Consider the following 18,720-nt stretch of genomic DNA (forward strand, 5'->3'; position numbering starts at 1 on the left):
TAGCAAGCACCTACATGATGGTAAAGAGCAAATATGATTTTCAGTAGAGGATTGGGTGGCTGGGGAGGGATTAGGTTTGCCCATTTTGACTTTGGAAATCCCTGGAGATTGGGACAATTGCCTGGGTGGGAATGGAAGAGGGGATGCTCAGTAGGGATGTAAAAACATCCAGTCCACCCTCCAAAACTGCAGTTTTCTCCATGGCAACTGATCTCTATAGACAGGAGTTCAATTGTAATTCTGGGAGATCTTCAGACTCCACTAGGCTGTTGGTAACACCAAGAGAGGTGCAAAATACTTCCTCCTCCCACCAGCTGTTCTCTGTAATCTCTTCTCCAGACATTGTCTCTTATGATGTAGCAAATATTCTTTAGGATCTGCAGCTGAAGGAAAAGTGGCTAGGGGAAGATGGTTATACAAGGAAAGCAGAAGGAGGATGGATAGATAGATTTATGCATCTTTTTTCACCTACCACTTTTGCAGTGGAAATCATTGCCCTTGTCAGGTGTTTGGTTTCATTACTCCAACTGCAGGTATTGGGAGTTCATGCCACAGGCTTTCTTCCTTGTATGTGTGAGCACCATCTTGTATATAGGACAGCCAGTTCTGAGTTGCGGAATTCCTGGATTAAACATCTTTTTCCAACTACCATTTCTGCAGTGGAAATAGCAGCCCTTGTCAGGTGTTTCTTCCTGATATGTATGATCACTGTTTTCTGTGATTTAACACATAGGATAGCCAATTCCTAGTTGTGAGAGAAATGGAGGTGGAGCCTGGGGAGGGTGGGGTTTGGGAACAACAGGGAACTCAGCAGGCTATAACACCATAGATCAGCTTTTTTCAACTAGGGTTTCATGAAAACCTACGGTTTGGGTTTTTTATGGCCCTGGAAAGTTTTCCCAAATGGGTGGGAGTTAATTTTTAATATATTGTTTAAAAATTGTTAAACATTTATGTCCAATTATGGGCCTGGACAGGGTGGGAAGAGAAGGGGCCCTGGGTGGGCATGTTCACAGCTATTCTTCCCAATCATATTCTGCATGATCATGTCACTTCTGGGTTTTATCAAAGCTTGAAGAACGTTTCAGGGGTTGCTTAATGGTAAAAAATTGAGAAAGGCTACAATAGACAAACAAAGGAGAAGGTGGAAACAAGTTCAATATGAAATATGTCTCCATTGCAAGGAGGCCTTAAACTATGCCAAGTTTTAAGAGGCAAAAAATAATTCCAGAAATGTTAATTCAATGATGTTTAGTAATATGTTTGTATTTAGAAGCCTTCTCATCTTAAACCCTAAACTGTAGTTTATAAATCCAGCTGTGCCCCATTGCCATTCATACTATGAGAGAGACAGAGAAATGTGAATGCCCCATAATCCCTCATAATCTTTCTTTTTAAAGGGAACAACACTGACTAATCTCATAGGCCTAGTGTATTAAATAAAAACTAGAAATCAAGCCCATTTTATTTTTTAATAAAATGGGCGCTAGGAGCCGGTCTTCTCTTGGCCCCGGGAGCGGCCTGACGGCCGCGAGGGTGCTCCCGGGGGCGAGAGAAGGCCGGCTCCTACCCCCCCACCCTCCCCAAAGCCACAAAGTGCGTTCTCTTGCCCCCGGGAGCATCCTTGCCACAGCGAGGGCGCTCCCGGGGGCGAAAGAAGGCCGGCTCCGCCCCCCCCCACCCTTGCTGAAGGGCCAAACAGCGTTCTCTCATCCCCGGGAGCAGCCTTGCCGCACCGAGGCCACTCCCGGGGCCGAGAGAAGGCCGGCTCCCGGCCCCCCACCCTGGCCTCTGGAGCCTTCTCCTGGCCGCTGGAGCGAGGCCGCTCTAGCGGCCGGGAGAAGGCGGCGCGGCCCCCCAGAGGACTCACCACATTGGCTGGCAGTCCAGTCTACGCGGTGATTCCCTGTCTGCTTGGCAGGGATGGCCCCTCTGAGTTTTTATCCCGGACAGGGCCCGCCCTAACTCCTCCCAGACAGCCCTTACTCTTTTATTTAGTCCCCGGCGCACCGCGCCACGGGGCTGTTTAAAGATGATGAAATGTATTGCGTATATAGAATTTTAACAAAAGCCATTGGTCCAATTGCTGCATTAGTTATAAATTTGCAAAAATAATCTCATTAAAGTCAATTGGAACTTACTGAAGCAAAGACTTCAGGATCATTTTCTGCTTTTTTTGTTAATTACATAATTCCAAAGTCACCTTCAGGAACATTTCTTTTCAAGTTATAATCTCCCCCCCCCCAACATAATTAGCAGAAACAAAAGCAAAATAAACAGATGTTCACAATTAACATTAACCTGATAGATTAATTAAAAACAAATAGTTTTACCTTGCTAGCATTATACATGCTTAATTCTCAACTCCCAAAAAGGGCAACAAAACATTAAAATGTGCATTTCATTTTGCGATCAAATTTTTTTCCTTCTACTGTTACTGTAATATATTCGTCTGCTGCTATTTTTTTGTAAAGTGATAGTCAAGGCTAGATGACAAACTTCATTTTCCAAAGTTTTTCCAGATGCCTGAACCAATAACTAGCAAAATATTTTCACCCATGAAGTTACAGACGCCTTTTACAAAAATATCATATTGATGCAGGACAGAAGAAAAAAGAGCCATCTTTTTTCCAATGTACATGCTAATCAGTAAAGCTTTTTCCTTTGATTTACAGATGTACAGATGTAGTAAGTGCAAACACTCATTTAAACAACACTGGTGAAACTGGCCTTAGACTCATCATTCTGTCTCTTTAGGAACAAACCACGTTCTTATGCTCGACAATGTTGCCTAAGAAGTTTCATTTTCCAACTGGGGTACTTCAGGGAAGTCGCTCAGAGCTTTCCAAATGACCTGTAATTTGTCATATGTATTTGTTTGTGTGGGCATTTAGGCAAACATTGTAGTTCAAAATTAAACCTTACCACAGTTCTTATAGTGAATAATTACAAAAATGCAGGAGCTTAATTCATAAAAGAATGATTGCCCACTGCCATGTGGAAAGATGAAATGGGGCCTACTTGGACAATCAGCGGTAATAGTTACATTACCATGGTCTCAACATTTTTATTGCTTCCAAACATTAAAGTTTAAGTATCTGTTGCCCCTAGTGCAGATATTTTGGACAGTTACAAGTCCAACAAATTTTGGATTCTTAATAGAAAGTTTCCCATTTCCATCCCTTCCAAGTAGACAGATGGTTAAAAAAAAAAGTATATCCACTATGACAAATCCAATATTGGAACCTTTCTGACATGGGGACTGTTGTCACCTTATTGCTAAATAATTGGGTCATTTAGAACCAAAAACCAAGGGTGAGATTTAAAATGTAGAAATGTGCAGAAGAATGATGATTTTAAAACAAGGCACACTCTGGTTAGCTAAGGGTCTCAGAATTTTCAAACACATATATTTAAATGCAGAAGACAGGATTCTCAGATGATAAAATTAGTTTTAAAACAACTAGACTCTAAAATGAGCATCTTTTATTTGTTTCCTACTTTCTCCGTCAGTGTGCCCAAAGCACATTTACCAGAGTAATGAGAAATAGATGGTTTTGTTAAGAAAATGAAAGCTGGTGTTTTCATAAGTATATCAGTATGCATACATACGTCTCTCCCCTCTCTCTCTCAATTTTCAGCATTCCCTCTTGCACTTTAAGAATGATGGGGAATTGAGATTTCCTCACACATCACCTGTGTCTTCATCTAAAACTGCAAAGTTTTGTTCTCAATTTGCACATTTTGACTTGGTTTCATTAATTTTAAATTCTCCCCACTGTTACAATATTCTCTTTCAGGTTTTAAAAATATAGTACTATTTGTTTTCCCCTTTGTCTCATATATTTTCTCTCCCCATACTCAAGAACTTCTACACTGTCTAAAACATCCCTGCAGAGGATTAAACAGAACAAATTTAGATAAGTGATATGATTCCCAAAAGACACATCTTTGAGATCAGCATCTCCAATTTTGCATTAAGGAAAACAGTCCATAACGGAAGTTATACAGGAGGGAGTGATGTGATTTGAGCATGTCCTACTGAAATGCTTGTTCTTATGAAGTTCTTATGATTATTGCTTTTAAGTATAAAAAAATAATCTGGTCTACAGTGAGGCAAGAACAGAAGGGACAAAAGAATACTCTGATCTCTTGCACTGTTCTCTCAAAACTCCAATGACTGCACACTTGTTTATAACTTTCACTAATTTGTTGTCTGCCCTAGAGACATACTTTGATCTTTGGGTAGATTGGCTGTAACTGCCTACTTGCAACAGGTAGTAAAATATGCCTTCCTTTACAGCTAGAAGAAATTTCCAAGCTGGCGATGGCAAAAAGCTTTATTCAGAACGAGTTCCTAGGTATAAAAACCCCATTTTCATATTTTACTTCCTCAGTAAACTTATTTCTTAATAAGCTTTTTTTTCAGGGATACAAACAAAGTCTTCAACTCACTACCTAATTCTTATATTTTATTTACCTTATACTTTATATTTTAAGATATGGCCCTGGTATTTTAAGATAGTTACCTTTATGGACCTTTGATACTAATAGACCCCAATTATTTCACTTGGAAAAAGTTTACTGAAGAAGTAAAATATGAAAATGAGGTTTTATACCTAGGAACTCGTTCTGAATAAAGCTTTTTGCCATCACCAGCTTGCAAATTTCATCTTCAGCTGATGGGTCATCTCTCCTTGTACCAATTTCCTTTATAAAAAAGCAGTAAAGACAAACATCCAGTTGAAAGTTTATCAAGCCAAATATTCCATGATTATGACATAAATATTAAATGAACTAGTGGAGACAACAGATTTTCCTTGCTAACAGTCAATCTGCAGTATAAATTAAAATCTATGCACACGTACAATCAATGTAAAAGAACTCTTGTTATATTCCACAGTTCATAAGTACATTTGTCCTATGTATATCCTTTGGTAGTTTTGGCAGGATTTGGCATTCATCTATAATTTTTGCCCTTAATGTTATACATTCCTACATGCTACAAAATATGCAATCTTCCATCCCTAAGTAGTCTTTATTTTTTGAAATTTGCCAGTAATTTAAAAAAAGGATTTCATATAAATATAAATAATTGCTGTTTTTATGAATGTACTCTGACCTCCTTCTCAAGAGGAAAAAACAATATGTGGTCTTTACCTGACTGCAAGGCCCTAGCAATTAGTAAGCTGCTGTGGTGTGACACAATGTCTAAGATTATTCCAACTTCTCATAGAATTATGTCAGAGTTATCATGACCATTTTGTCTCCCTTTCATGGTCTTGGTCTCTACCTCTCCTCAGCATACATATCCTGACATCATAAGAAAAGTGGGGTCCACTCATGTTAGTGTTTACCAAAAGAATTAAATGAGCATTAGTTGGAGGATGTGCTAGGAATACCAACCCCCCTGGTGGATGCAGGGAGCTCTGACTGCCAGGCCCCATCTCTCTATAATTTGGAAATAACTACCCACCCCAAGGGGAGGAACACTGGGGGGATTTCTTTTCCTTCTCCTTCTCCTTCTTCATCATCATTATTTCTATTTATTACCCACCACTCCCAAACAGCTCATGGCAGGCTACAGTAGTCTGAATAAAATCCCAGCAAACCCCCCCCCCCATTAAAATCCCCCAACATAAAACATAACACGGATCCAACCAATCACAATAACAAAAAGAAGAAGGAAGGGGGAAAAAACTAACTTGACTTACTTTCATTCCCCCAATAAAAATATCATAGAGGGGGGTTGGAAGAGGGGCGCAGATGGAACCTGCAAGCCGCCACTCACACTGTTCTATCCTGGAAGGGGGCCATACAGATCTTCCCTTTCACGCTGGCCTCAACCATAGACCTGATGGAAGAGCTCCGTTTTGCAGGCCCCGCAGAATGACAGAAGCTCCCGCAGGGCCCACAGCTCATGCCAGTCAAAGGCAAGCTAAATATCACAGCCCCTTTACATGACATCACACACATCCAGCATATGGCCTGCTGACTGCTCACTACATCCTCCTTTTTAAAGTGCTTCTCTGGGAATCCCAAAAAGTGGATTTACCACTCTAAAAAGCACTAGTGACCGGAGAGCAACCAGCAGAAGGAAGGTATGGAGGCTCAAATACGCTAAAGTCATCTGCAGTGTCCCGCTCTCACTCCCGCCTCTCTCTCCTTTGTTCTCGGGGATGAGAATTACTTTTTTGAAAATGAAGGATTCAAGTGGGTAGCCATGTTGGTCTGAAGTAGCACAACAAAAATATAGTCCCATAGCACCTTTAAGACCAACAAATATTCATTCAAGGCGTGAGCTTTCGAGTGCATGCATTCTTCCCCAAGCTAAATGAAAAACCATCATAAGTGTGGAGATATAAAGCAAAGGCAAATTATGGTAAATTAGTAAACTGTGTCATAATATCCAAATTAAGCCATATGACAATTCTTTGCTAAAACAGCTAATCAGTCCTTTTGAATTCAGTTGTAGTTCACAAAAACATTGGAGAAGTAAAACTGTCCACATTAGCAATTAATGGCAGTCACTTTCCCAGTTGTTGCTGGCCCCATCCATCTCCACCCAAGCATGGAAACATCCCTGCAAGTGACAAGCTGTGCTGGCAACATCGTGTTCTGCGACCAGAGAGTTAAATTCAAAATTACATTCCATATTACATTACAGTCACATTGCCCCCAAATAAAATAATTAAAAAGAAGAGAGGATTGTAAGGAATGTGGATATAAGAGTTGAACGAGGTTAGCATGCATAGTTATATGCATAGTTATATCTATATCCTTGTCCAGGGTATGCCTTTGTTTTGGGTGTTGTAATAACTTCAATTTCTGCAATCTCCCTTTCTAGTCTGTTCTTGAAGTTCCTTTGCAATAAAACAGCTACTTTGAGGTCAATTATTGAATGTCCTGGAAACACTAAGCATCTATGATTGTATGCATAGGCAATGCAATGGGGAAGTATGATTTAAAAAAAAAAATTAGCAAGCATCACGGGACCTTTAAACTGTGTCAGAATATGGAGGAACAGATTGACAAGCGGAAGTGCGATGCTTATAAGGCACATTGCTCCTTTCCGCCTCTTCCAGAAGCAGGTGAGGAGGATAAGATGCGCAACAAGAAGGCAGACAAAGGCGAGGCAGCAAAAAGGGGGGGAGGGCCAGGGCGAGGGCATGCAATATAATGTTGCCCTTTGCCATTCCGCAGGCACAACACTATTTTTACTAATATGCAGAAATGCACCGAGAATTTAAACAACATACCTATATTACCCAGAAGTTATGTGGCATGCTGGGGACATCAGGGGCGATGCTCTGGTTTGGGAGCAAAAGCTCTTTTTTAGAAGCTTAAGTCCCCAAACCGGATCATTGCCCCCAACATTCCCAAAGCACCTATATCACTTCCAAGTCACATAGGTACACCATGATATGCCAGGTATTCCTCACTGCTCCCTGTAAGCATACAGCCATTGACTGCTCAGAGAGATTTGCAACCTTAGGATGCACGTAGGATGAAGGAGGCATGTGGAATCCCCTGTGGGAATTTTGATATTTGGTGTTCCATATGTGCTTGATATCATTCTAATGGCTTAAATGTGTTTTTTAATATTTCACAATAAAACTTGATCTGATTATACTGCTAAATTAATATATCTGGTTTTTCCTTCAAATCTTGCATTGGAGTCTCATTAGTTTGTTGCAGCCCATTCAGGTCAGAGGGAACCAGTGGCTAGTCTTGCTGAGTGGGATCATTCCATAGTCTAGAAATGTCACTGATTGGGGAAACACCTCACCTTCACAAGCTTTGGCGGTCAGCCAACAGGTACCAGTACTATGGGGTGATTGGTTCTAATCCTGGCAGTTCCTGGCATTAAATACAATACATCAAATGCACTGGCAATTCTCGAAAGACAAGCTGGATTCTCAAAGATCTAAATTGTTTCTATTGATCTGTTCACCAGTTGATAGCTTCATCTGTATTAAAACAAATTGTAAAAAAAGAAGAATAGTTAATGTTTTAAAAGCATGCTTTTGACAGCGTCTTCAAGAGAAGGAGTTCTGTTTTGACTCCCAACCCCTGACTGTAAGTTTCTAGTGGCCAATGTGGGAGTGTTACAATTTTATATATTATGTATGTATTTAAGTATTTGTATCCTACTTTTATCTCAAACAGGGACTCAAAGAGACTTTCAGAATAAAAAAATGTATAATTTAAACAATGAAAAAATCCTGAATATCCTGAATTGTTCCTAGGTCCACAGACGATGAGCCATGGAGCAAGAGTGAAGGGCCAAGAGTGAAGGGCCACCCACCCCCCTCAGGCTGCAGGCTGGCCACACAAAAGGAACAGAAGCTCAGAGCAGAGAGAGTTCAACTGGCACCAAGACATTTCCAAGCCTCCTGCTTTGCTAATTCTGAATAATTTTGCATTTGTCTTCCTGGCAGACAATATTTAGAGTGGACACCTAGTGTTTCTGTTGTTTAGACATAAAACAATTAAAAATCATAACTGCCCTTTTAAGCATTTTTTTTAAAACCCGACACAACAGTTTTGTGTTGAAAAGTGACCTCACCCAGATCTTGATTAGCATAGCCATGGAAGCACAAAAGTAGGGGCTGATGATTGACAGCTGCTCCAATCTGCCAGGCTGAGAACCATTTGTTTAACAAACACACTAATGCCCATACATGGTCTCTTGGCTGGCTGCAGCCTGCCACATCTATTAGGATGGCAGGGTGCCCACTGACAAGCTGGTCAGTATCTCACAAGGGCAAAAGGAGCCAGTAATGATGGCTTTATATTGGCTTCCTTTCTAACACTGCAAGTGCCATATTTTTCAAGGACGGCTAGCGCAAGAGCCAAACTCCATATGCCTCTCTATACTTATAGATACCTATGGAGTCTGAGAGATGAAGTACACATACATTAAAAACAGAACAGAAAATAAATTAAATTAGTGGAAAGTCTTGGATATCTTAAGAATATGTACTTGTCACACCCTGCTTGTATGTCTGGAGGGAGGTCGTTTTTCACCATGTGGGCTCATCCAATGGGACACAACTGGGGCCTCAGGAAGCATAGGGGAGGGGATGAGACTGATCCCAGTTCTCCTCCTCCCTAGCTGGAGTGTCTGCAGTCATACCACCAGCAGACAGACCCCCATACACTTCCCTAAAGGGGTAAGATAAAAAACACTGCATGGAAATTACATTTTACAAACCTTTCCCCCTAATCTTTAACTGTGGGAGACTTCTTGTTATGTGGTGATATAGTACATTGTGATTTAACCCCTTTCTAGGAGCAAAGTAGAATTAGGAGAGACCACTGACATTCTCTTACCCGAAGGCTCACGAGCACTGATGGTGCCTACTGAAGATTCCCATTCTCTGATGCCATTATGACCACTGGTTAGCAGAAGTAGACCTAAAAGAGGAATGTAGATTAATAGTATTGATATGGACCTCCATAGAGATGGAATTATAATCAAAAAGTTATATGTTTTATATTCCTTCTCATTGGGTGATTGTCAGAACTGGGCTGATGAAGATAGAGACCAAAATATAGGCATCACAGTTTTCTCCCAGTTTAGCCGATCCATCTGTTGGTTGTATATTTGAGTCATCCCCTCTGAAGAAAGGCTAACCTAGTCTTCTCTGACAAATTCTGTCCTCTTCTATCTTCCTGTCCATATACCCACCTACCTCAGACATTCCTTCACTGCATAGTAAATTGTCATAACTGTTTCTGTGCAGGATTCCGGACCTGACACTTTCACTTGGAAAAAGTTCTGTGCACCAAGCATTCACCTCTACTGCAGCTTGCTCTGCTTTCTTGCTATCCTGACCTCTCTGCTATTTTCTCTGTATACTTTTCCTCTCTTCTGGTCTATAATATATCTAATTCTCAGCATGGCACCATATATGGATGCTTAATTCCAGAGACTGAGAACATGAACAAAAGTATCTACAAAACTGAAAAACATCCCAGGTTTACTACCTTGGGTGAATTGCTACCATGAGACTTCTGTTATGCACCTAGGCCTGGCTGCTCTCTACTATTTAACAGCAGCTACTACATGAAAGCTGATGTGGTGAAGTGGTTTCAGACAAGAATCTGGGAGACTCAGCTTCAAATTCTCACACTGTCATGGAAGGTCACTGGGTACTTGGGCCAATGACATACTTTCATCCTAGCCTAACCCAGAGGAGTGCTGTGAGGATTAAATGGAAGAGAGACAAATGACGTAAGTTGTTTTGGGCTCCCATTGTGAGAATGAATCAATGAATAATTTCCTTCCGCTTTCCCGCTCCCCACCATTGTTGAACCTCCCCATAGATTTCTTCCCTAGCTGCTCCTTGAGAAATAATAAATATAGGTGAGTATGGGAGGAGATAAAATGTGGGTGGGTAGGTGGGTGGGAAGGAGAGCAGGAAACATGTAAAGGTGAGGACGTGGGAGTTGCCAGGAGAGGAAGTGTGGGGTGAGTATTCAGAGGAAATTAAGAGCACCCCCCCACCATGCAAATCCTTGTAGGTTCCTCACCATTGAACTCAGCCCAGCCTGTTGAATAGTGCAATGCAACTTGGACTAACCCAAACCAGAGACTAGAACAGCACAGAGTTTTCTCAAAGAAACTGCCAGGAGGTGGAAAGGAAAGAAAGCTTAAAAGGAGGAAGGTGAGAGATAAAGGAAATTTGCTTGATGAGAATGATGCAGGAAAGGGAGAAAAATTTAGAGGGGGTTCAGGGAACAGAACAAGGAAATAAGGGAGTGGAAATCTGGTGTACCTCCCCCCCAAGTCCTTTATTTACTGCTCTTCCTTATTTAATCTTGTACATTGTGTGCTTGTTCATAGAGGTTATTTACATTTGATAAGACTTCCACTCTTTCATATTAGCCTAGTGGCTACTCTGTACAGCCAATCCATATTTTTCTGGAACAGCCATCCAAACGAGGCTAATGAAATCACATTTCTCCTTGCTTTGGGACACGTTTGTTCTGCTCCTCAGTATGCTGATGTCACTGGCATATTAGTGACCGTTTTGTTCCACTTCTGTTCACTTTCAGCATTAGCATACAATGAGTCCATAAATAGCCTTGAGTGGGCTACTGCATGTCTAGTGTGACACTACTAAAGAGCAATATGGGCTATGAAAGAACAGATTCCTTAATTTTTGTAGGAGTCATTAAAATCTGAAAGTAAATAAGAAAATGACTTGGAATTTCTTCTTCATCATTCTTTTCCTGCAATTGATGGTACTAACTATAGTGAGCAGGAAAAAAAAGCGAGCAGAGGCAGGAGAACAAAAAGCCACTCCTTGGTTTGTATTGTATCATTTTTGCTGTAAGGCATTTGCCTGTTTCTGCATGGCTGCACTCAACCCCTTTTAGAGCAGCAAACACCTCTGATGTGAAAATTAAATTTGTTCAAGGAAAGGTTTAGAAGAAGAATCCTGTAAGTTTAGACAAACGAGTTTCAGACCAAAGTATATGAAGAACGTTTCATTTGCACAATTAATATATTTAATTTTTAAAAACTGATAGTTTTGTAGAAATATTAACCCATGATGAAGAAACACAAAACTCAAGACAACACAACCATAAGAATGTATATTTCTATGAATATCAAGGTGGGCTGAGAAGTGACCTTCAAGGGTAGTGGAAAGGAAATCTGGGGGGTCCTGCATGCTTTTGAATTATCTTCAGTTTGGAAGTGGACCAAGGGAAAAGTCAACACAAAGTACTCTCAGAAAACCTGGGCACATAGTGACCAGAAAGCAAACTGAGTACTAAAGGGAGGGAAATCAATATAGAGCAACAAAGAAAACCCAATGAGCATGCACAGTGAAACTGAGGGGAAAGACCTGTGCCTAATAGGCCATTATCTCAAGAAAATATTCTCTGATTAAAACTTAGAAATGTTACCAAGGCTCCCCTTCTCCAAATGAAAAATCTTAATGCTAATTTATACTTCTGTGTTATTGACATGTGATGATTTCCTTATGTTAATTAGCCATCACAATTAACTGTCATCTGATATCAATTAATTGCCATCAGAAATCGTAGGCACAATTTTTGGCAAAGAAAGTTCATGCATTGGCTGAAGTCAACATGTGTTATATCTGTAGTGGAGGGTAGGTTAAGACATGTACAGACTTGTGTGAAATTGTCTTTGGTTAGCTGGATGAAGGAATATATATAACCCGATCAATGCAGTTAATTTTAACTCTGAATTGTTCAGGAGAGCACTTTTAGGAAGGGAATAGGGTTTGAGTTTTAATGTCCACGAAAAAATTAGACTGTTAAATAGCTTGTACAATTTTTATTGCATCGTTTTAAAATTTTATAATTTATTTTGCCTCTCCTCAAAAAAGGCAGCCTATAAATAAAGGAAATAATAAATAAAGAAATAAATGATTTATCCCGCTAATGCATACTTTTCTTTTTAATGCATAAAAAATAAATTTAGCAAGCCTCCTCCTGAGAATTACATATACTGGATACACTTTTGTCGTACTTGCCCCCTTGCTCAGTCTGTGCATGTTTCCTGGTGATGCATTCCATGGTATGAGTGAGGAGGTATGCAAAACCATGTTGAACGACTATGTTAAGTGAAGAAATGGCTTTTTCCCATCGTCTCGTGGCCTGGACATTGATGAGAGAACAATGGGCTGCGGACAATTTGGCAGCTGCTGTTTAAAACAGAAACCTTTCAGGGACCACAACTATTTATTTTTTAAGGTGCAACTGTAGATATATGTGCAAGTTTCCTTCAGTCACTGTGACAAGCAAAGATATAAACACATATTTTGGGCTCAAACTTCTACCTGAGATGCTGAGCAAAGCAGTAAAATTATTTGAGTAATAGACTGGAAAATGCATGTGGTAAATTTCACTGAACATTGTTTAGGTTCACTATTGTTTTGTGTTAGCTTTTCTGCTGGGCATGCAAAACCACAGATATCCCTCCTGAGATATCTGGCAGATGTGATAGAGAGCAAATGTTTCTCAGCAAGTGGAAAATGACATAGTGTAAAGCTGTAGAAAATGGGGGACACGTGAGATATTTTTGGATTGCAGTCTCCTGTCAGAAAATAGCAGTTATTAAATAATCAGGTCAAAATTTCAGGGAGTTCCTCTTTAATATTCAGGGGGGGATTCTAAAATAAAGTCTTTGGGTGAAATATGTTGCTGTTGATCTTAATATTCTCACTCGCTTTCTCTCCTTCCTCCACTCCAAACAAGATAATTAGACAGAAGCAAATAAAATGTAGATAGCTAGGAAATTGAAGAATCCTGACATGTGTAGAACATGCTGTCAACCATATGGCATTCTATAGATATTGTTACAGATGAAAATTGTACCACACACTGCGCTGTGCATTAATACTGGAATAGTATATAGTAATTCACATTCAAAAACAGAAAATATCCTATGTTGGCTAATAGAATTTTTTTTGAAAAAAATTTCCTCACAGCATTTCATTTTAAATGACAGTGTTTTGTATTAATGGGTGGGCACTGTCAGCTTATTGACCTGGGCCAAGAAGGATGTCTTTTTGTTCAAATGGCAGCCATCATTTCTGTGAAGTGATGCATGTAAAAAAGCAAGTAAATGCAATTCACCTCACATGCAGCTGTCACTCATGCTGACATCGACATGTTGAGCGTATTTTCTCAAAGTTTTTTTCCATGTGACCCACAAGTTAAAGATCAGGGAGGTTACCTTCATCCAGCCCATCCACGTGTCAATCATCCCCACCTAAAAATGAAAGTTACAAACAAGCTGCTGTTACTATTTATACTCTCTTACCCGTCCCATCTTTTTCGCGTCAATCTTTCAGTTTCTCATTATAGCTGCATCATGCTTCTCCCTCCCTACCCCCTCCCCTCTACTATGGCACAAATTAAGTTCCTTTGTCTTCATCCCCTGACAGATGCTGCTTTTTCCTACAGAATTTTGTAAAATAAGAAAGTTCATTGTGTTGTGGCTTTTCCCTCTCCCCATAACAGTGAAAAGAATTTCTAAAAGGTAGTTAATGCTGAATTTTAAACCCTCCCAGCTTCTGGTGGTCATACATACAGCCATGATTTTCACAGACTGAGATCTTTTAATTCTGGGACAGGGTAAAAGCAAGAATGGGCCAGAATGAGCATTAAAAAAAAGAAAAAAAGAGTTTCACAATAAACAGTGGGATGCATTACAGATGCTCAAGAACAATATTTTAGAAATAAAAAGGCAGAAATACTGCATTTATATTAATCCTTACCTACCTAAAAGGCCTCTGGAACACACGGAACAGGCATTAAACGGGCATTAAACAAACAAAAGTACCTCAAACAAGAGTGGGATGCATTAGAGACATTCAAGAACAATGCTGTAGAAATGAAAAAGTAGAACTCTCACCCTTTTAATAGCCCATTCCAGGGCAAAATCTGAAATAGCTGCTGAAGGGCAAAGCTAAAGGCCCTACAGTAGGGATGGGGTGGCTATGGGTAGCTTGGGCTGCTGGTGTTAGCTGAGGCAGGAGGGGGCCCTCTGAACTGCAGTGAGTAGCTGGCACATGTGAAAGGATCCCTGGGAGAGTTATTAATGCTCTGGAGCGGGAATTACAGCTCTCAAAGAAGATGACAGTCCCTGAGTGTACTCAAAGTTTAAAAAGAGGACAGGAATGCCTCAAGGATCATTGTCCATGGGGTCACAGTGGGCCGGACACGACTTCGCAATCAACAACAACAACGGCAGTCTTTAATAAACTCAGAGAGATGATGAGTCATCTCATAGAATAGAATGCTGAAAGAGAACGGAGTAAGCTATTGCATGCTCCAGCCAGGACTATTCCAGCAAGACAGAAACATGGTAAGGGATCCAAGAAGCTTGTTTGGATGAACAGAGAAATCCAGGAAGAGCTAACGAAGAAAAAGAAAAAGTTCAAGAAATGGAGGGAGGGACAAACCTCTAAAGAAGAGTATCTGCAGGTTACTAAGCACTGTGGTTCAGCCACCAGAGAGGCCAAAACTGTGAGCTGAGACTGGCTAGGGAAGCCCACTACAATGAGAAAAGCATTTTCAGATGCAAGGTGCAAACATAAGGTAAACAAGGCAATAGTCCCACTGTTGGGTGAAGATGGAGAGACTCTGACAGAGAACAGAGAGAAAGCAGGAAGGCTCAGTACCTATTTTGCTTCTGTTTTTCCCCCAGAAGAATATAGAAAAATCTAGTAGGCAAGGTATAGTGTCTGAGTGTGAATGGCCTGGAGCGGGCATTAAACAAACAAGAGTACTGCAAAAAAACCCAATGGGATGCATTACAGACAGTCAAGAACAATATTTTAGAAATGAAAAGGTAGAAATCGCACATCTTTATTAACCCTTACCAGGACAAAAAGCCTCTGGAACACCCCAGAACAGGCTGGAATGGGCATTAAAACAAACAAGAGTACTACAAAGAAAGTAAAAAATTACCCCAAAAAATTACCTTTCTCCTAAGTTGAGGAATGTACTCAAATGAACAAATGAAAAATGCTTTGTTGGTTTTCTGATTTATTTTGTGAGAAACTGTCTTCAGATCAAAGAAACTTAAATCTATATGATTATATTTACGAGTCATAAAGTAGTTGCTAATGTTGGAATTGGAACTTAATTGGCTGTGCAGTTTAGAAATTAATCCATATCATTTTATTAATTTTTATGCATGATTTCTGGACGATATTTTCTTAATTTTCAGTGATAAATTAGTAAGAGGCTTTTTTTTTTTAATGGGTGAATGAGCAGCATACCACACTTACATTTACAGCCAATACTGATACAAAACAAATACATTTTAAAGACCCTTTGGTTTTGCTGTCTGATGAGGACTCTTTAAGTATTTCCTCCTACAGAAAACCATTGTATTGGAATACATTGCTAAACTTCAGTTCCTACCTCTTGTTACAGCTCAAAATTCATTTATTGAATGGGGTTACCCAACTGAAATAATTAAATCCATTGACGCCAGGGCAAATGAGATCCCTCAGAAGTCCCTTCTTAGGTCTAAGGCTAAGGAAACTAAAGACAAAATAATTTTGTTCATTGGATTTATTGGTAAGTTTACCAATAAACTTACATCTATTATCCATAAATATTGTCATTTGATCTCCAAAATCCTGGGATGTAAAGAAAAACCTTTAAAAGCACTAAGGCAATCTAGAAATATTGGGGATATGGTCACTCACCACCAACAAATGAGGTTACAGATAGGAAGATGCTAGGGGCAATTTTCTTTTCTTCCTAGGAGCTTTTTTTCTGATGCACATGAGATACACTCTCAGCACAGAATTAAATAATAGCAAAGAGTGGTGACCCTAGGTACATATCATAGGAGGTGGTCTCCAAAAAGGATAAAATTTACATATATTGGTTGGAGCCATAATTTACAGATCCCATTTAATCACTCAGGCCTATTATTCAAGGCCGCTGAAATGGCAGCATGGAGAATGTGGAGGAGAAAGAAGCAAAGGAAACCGGGACAGAACGCAACGGTGGCAAAACCCAGAGTATCCAATAATGCATGTGGCTACTCCGGAGCCGCTTCTGGTTGCGCCCTGATCCTGGGAAGCTCCACTTTCTTCAGCATCTCGCTAACGTGGCTTTTTTGGCAGCATGACTCTGCGCCCGGTTGCCGGCTGCAGCGTGCATAATTGGTGATTTTAGCCGCCGCCATTCCACCCGGATGCGGACCTTCCACTCCATGCATAATGGGCCTCAGATACACTTTATAAAGAGTTTAATATAGGTATTTTATATAGAGTGTATCATCACAATTTTGACCACTGAGGAAGACCCAGTAAGGTCGAAAAGCATTTGGTCTTATGTGCTGTTAGTTCTATATAGTTTTTATGATGTTTTTATTCTGTTTTGAATTGTGCACTATAATAAATAATCAACAAGTTTTACATTATTTTATTGTACAGCTCAGCTTCTGAGTTCCTATCTGTTAAGTTGGGTCGTGTTCCTTTTTTGGTTTTGGTTTTACACTTACATACAAGAACACACAAATCCTATGACTTGCCTGATCTTGGCACAGTATTTGCCAGCCCAGACAGTTCACCTGTCCACCTTCCCAAATGGAGGGTTTGGTAACTCACCCAGAACCACTAGCTAGTGCCCATTTCATTTCAGTGACATGGCTAACATCTTGACCTCAGTAAGCATGTCTAGATGGGAGAGTAATGAGCAAAGAAAACTAAGTGAAAGAACATGCTCAGTATGACTTCACACAGCACAACACTGTGTCCTCAGAAAACCGCCATTCACTTACCATCTCCAGCAGAGTTGGGCTGGGGAGAATCTTGTCTGACATCTTATGACTGTGGGATATTATATTTTATGCTACTGCTGTTTTAAATAGGTTTTTATGGGATATATTATTTTATGATTTTATTCTGTAACCTGCCTTGAGGAAACATTGTCATTAGAGGCAAGGTACAAATGTTAAAATAAAATAAATAAATAAACATAACATTGGGTCCTGACCAATGGGTGGAGGTGGATCTGTTGGCTAACAACACCGTTCCACAGTCAAACCACCATACCCTGAAGGCTGGGCTGAGAATGCCACCCCCTCCCTGTTTGAGTGATGGATGTCTTTTAGTCTGCCCACAGATGCAAGTACCTTTCAGGAGCTCAAGCAGGAATATGAAAACTGGACAGAGGAAGATGCAAAAGCTTCTACAGTTATCATCTCATACAGCTGAATACCCTGATTTACTAAGATAAAAGTCTACCCTTGACATGCTAAAGCTTTTGGAATCAGCTGTTATTAAAAAGGGATGGACAAACTCCTCCAGACTGATTAGGAAACTGAACAGCATGAATTATCAAGGAGAATCCTTTGATGAGCAGATATTAAGACATTGTAACCCGCCGCGAGCCATTTGGGAGTGGCGGGAAATAAATCGAAATAATAATAATAATAAATAATAATATTGGAAATGAAAAGACTTTTTCAGGAGTTAGAAAGCTCTGGTGCTGCACTATCAAATGTAAACAAATTACTTTGTTATTTCTGCATAGGTCCTATGACTTTCATATGCACTACCATTGAAGTGATGTGTTGCACAAATAGTACTGCAAAAAACACTGGGACATGTTAAAGGCAGTCCCGAACAATATTTTGGAACTCTAAGGGCCGTTCCGCATTCGTCCAAAATAGCACAATGGTTACTAATTGAAATCGCTACAGTTTTGCCGTTATGTAGCGCTTTCAGGGAAATCCCAAAAAGTGGATTCACCCTCCGGAAAGTGCTACACTCCTGCAACCAATCTGCAACACTAGCGGGAAAGTTCTGTGCGTTACCATTGTTGCGGTTTCTGCAAAGTCCCTCCCCCTGTCTCTCTCCTCTGATCTTCTGGCGAAGCGATCACCATTTTTTTTTCTCCGAGCGAGCGGAGATCAACGCACCGGCAAGCCTTTGTTTACCCAGTGAGGCTTCCCCGGCTGCAGTCCCTCTGTTTAAAGTCACCAAGCACAAGCATCGCAGAGGCCGTTTGCTGGTTTATTTTCACTTTATTTTTCACACTGTTTTCAGCCGAAAATCGCGCCCGTGAGGGGGTGGATTTTTTTTCACTCGGGGGGGAGCATGGCAACGATGAAACAGCAGCTCAAACATCACCTGCTAGCTGGATGGGTCTCTCCGTTGCAACGAATCAACGCATATTTGTTGCAACGTGTGTGTGTGTGTG

The sequence above is a fragment of the Paroedura picta genome, chromosome 8 (genome assembly GCF_049243985.1).
Source record: "Paroedura picta isolate Pp20150507F chromosome 8, Ppicta_v3.0, whole genome shotgun sequence".
In the NCBI taxonomy this organism is placed as follows: Eukaryota; Metazoa; Chordata; class Lepidosauria; order Squamata; family Gekkonidae; genus Paroedura; species Paroedura picta.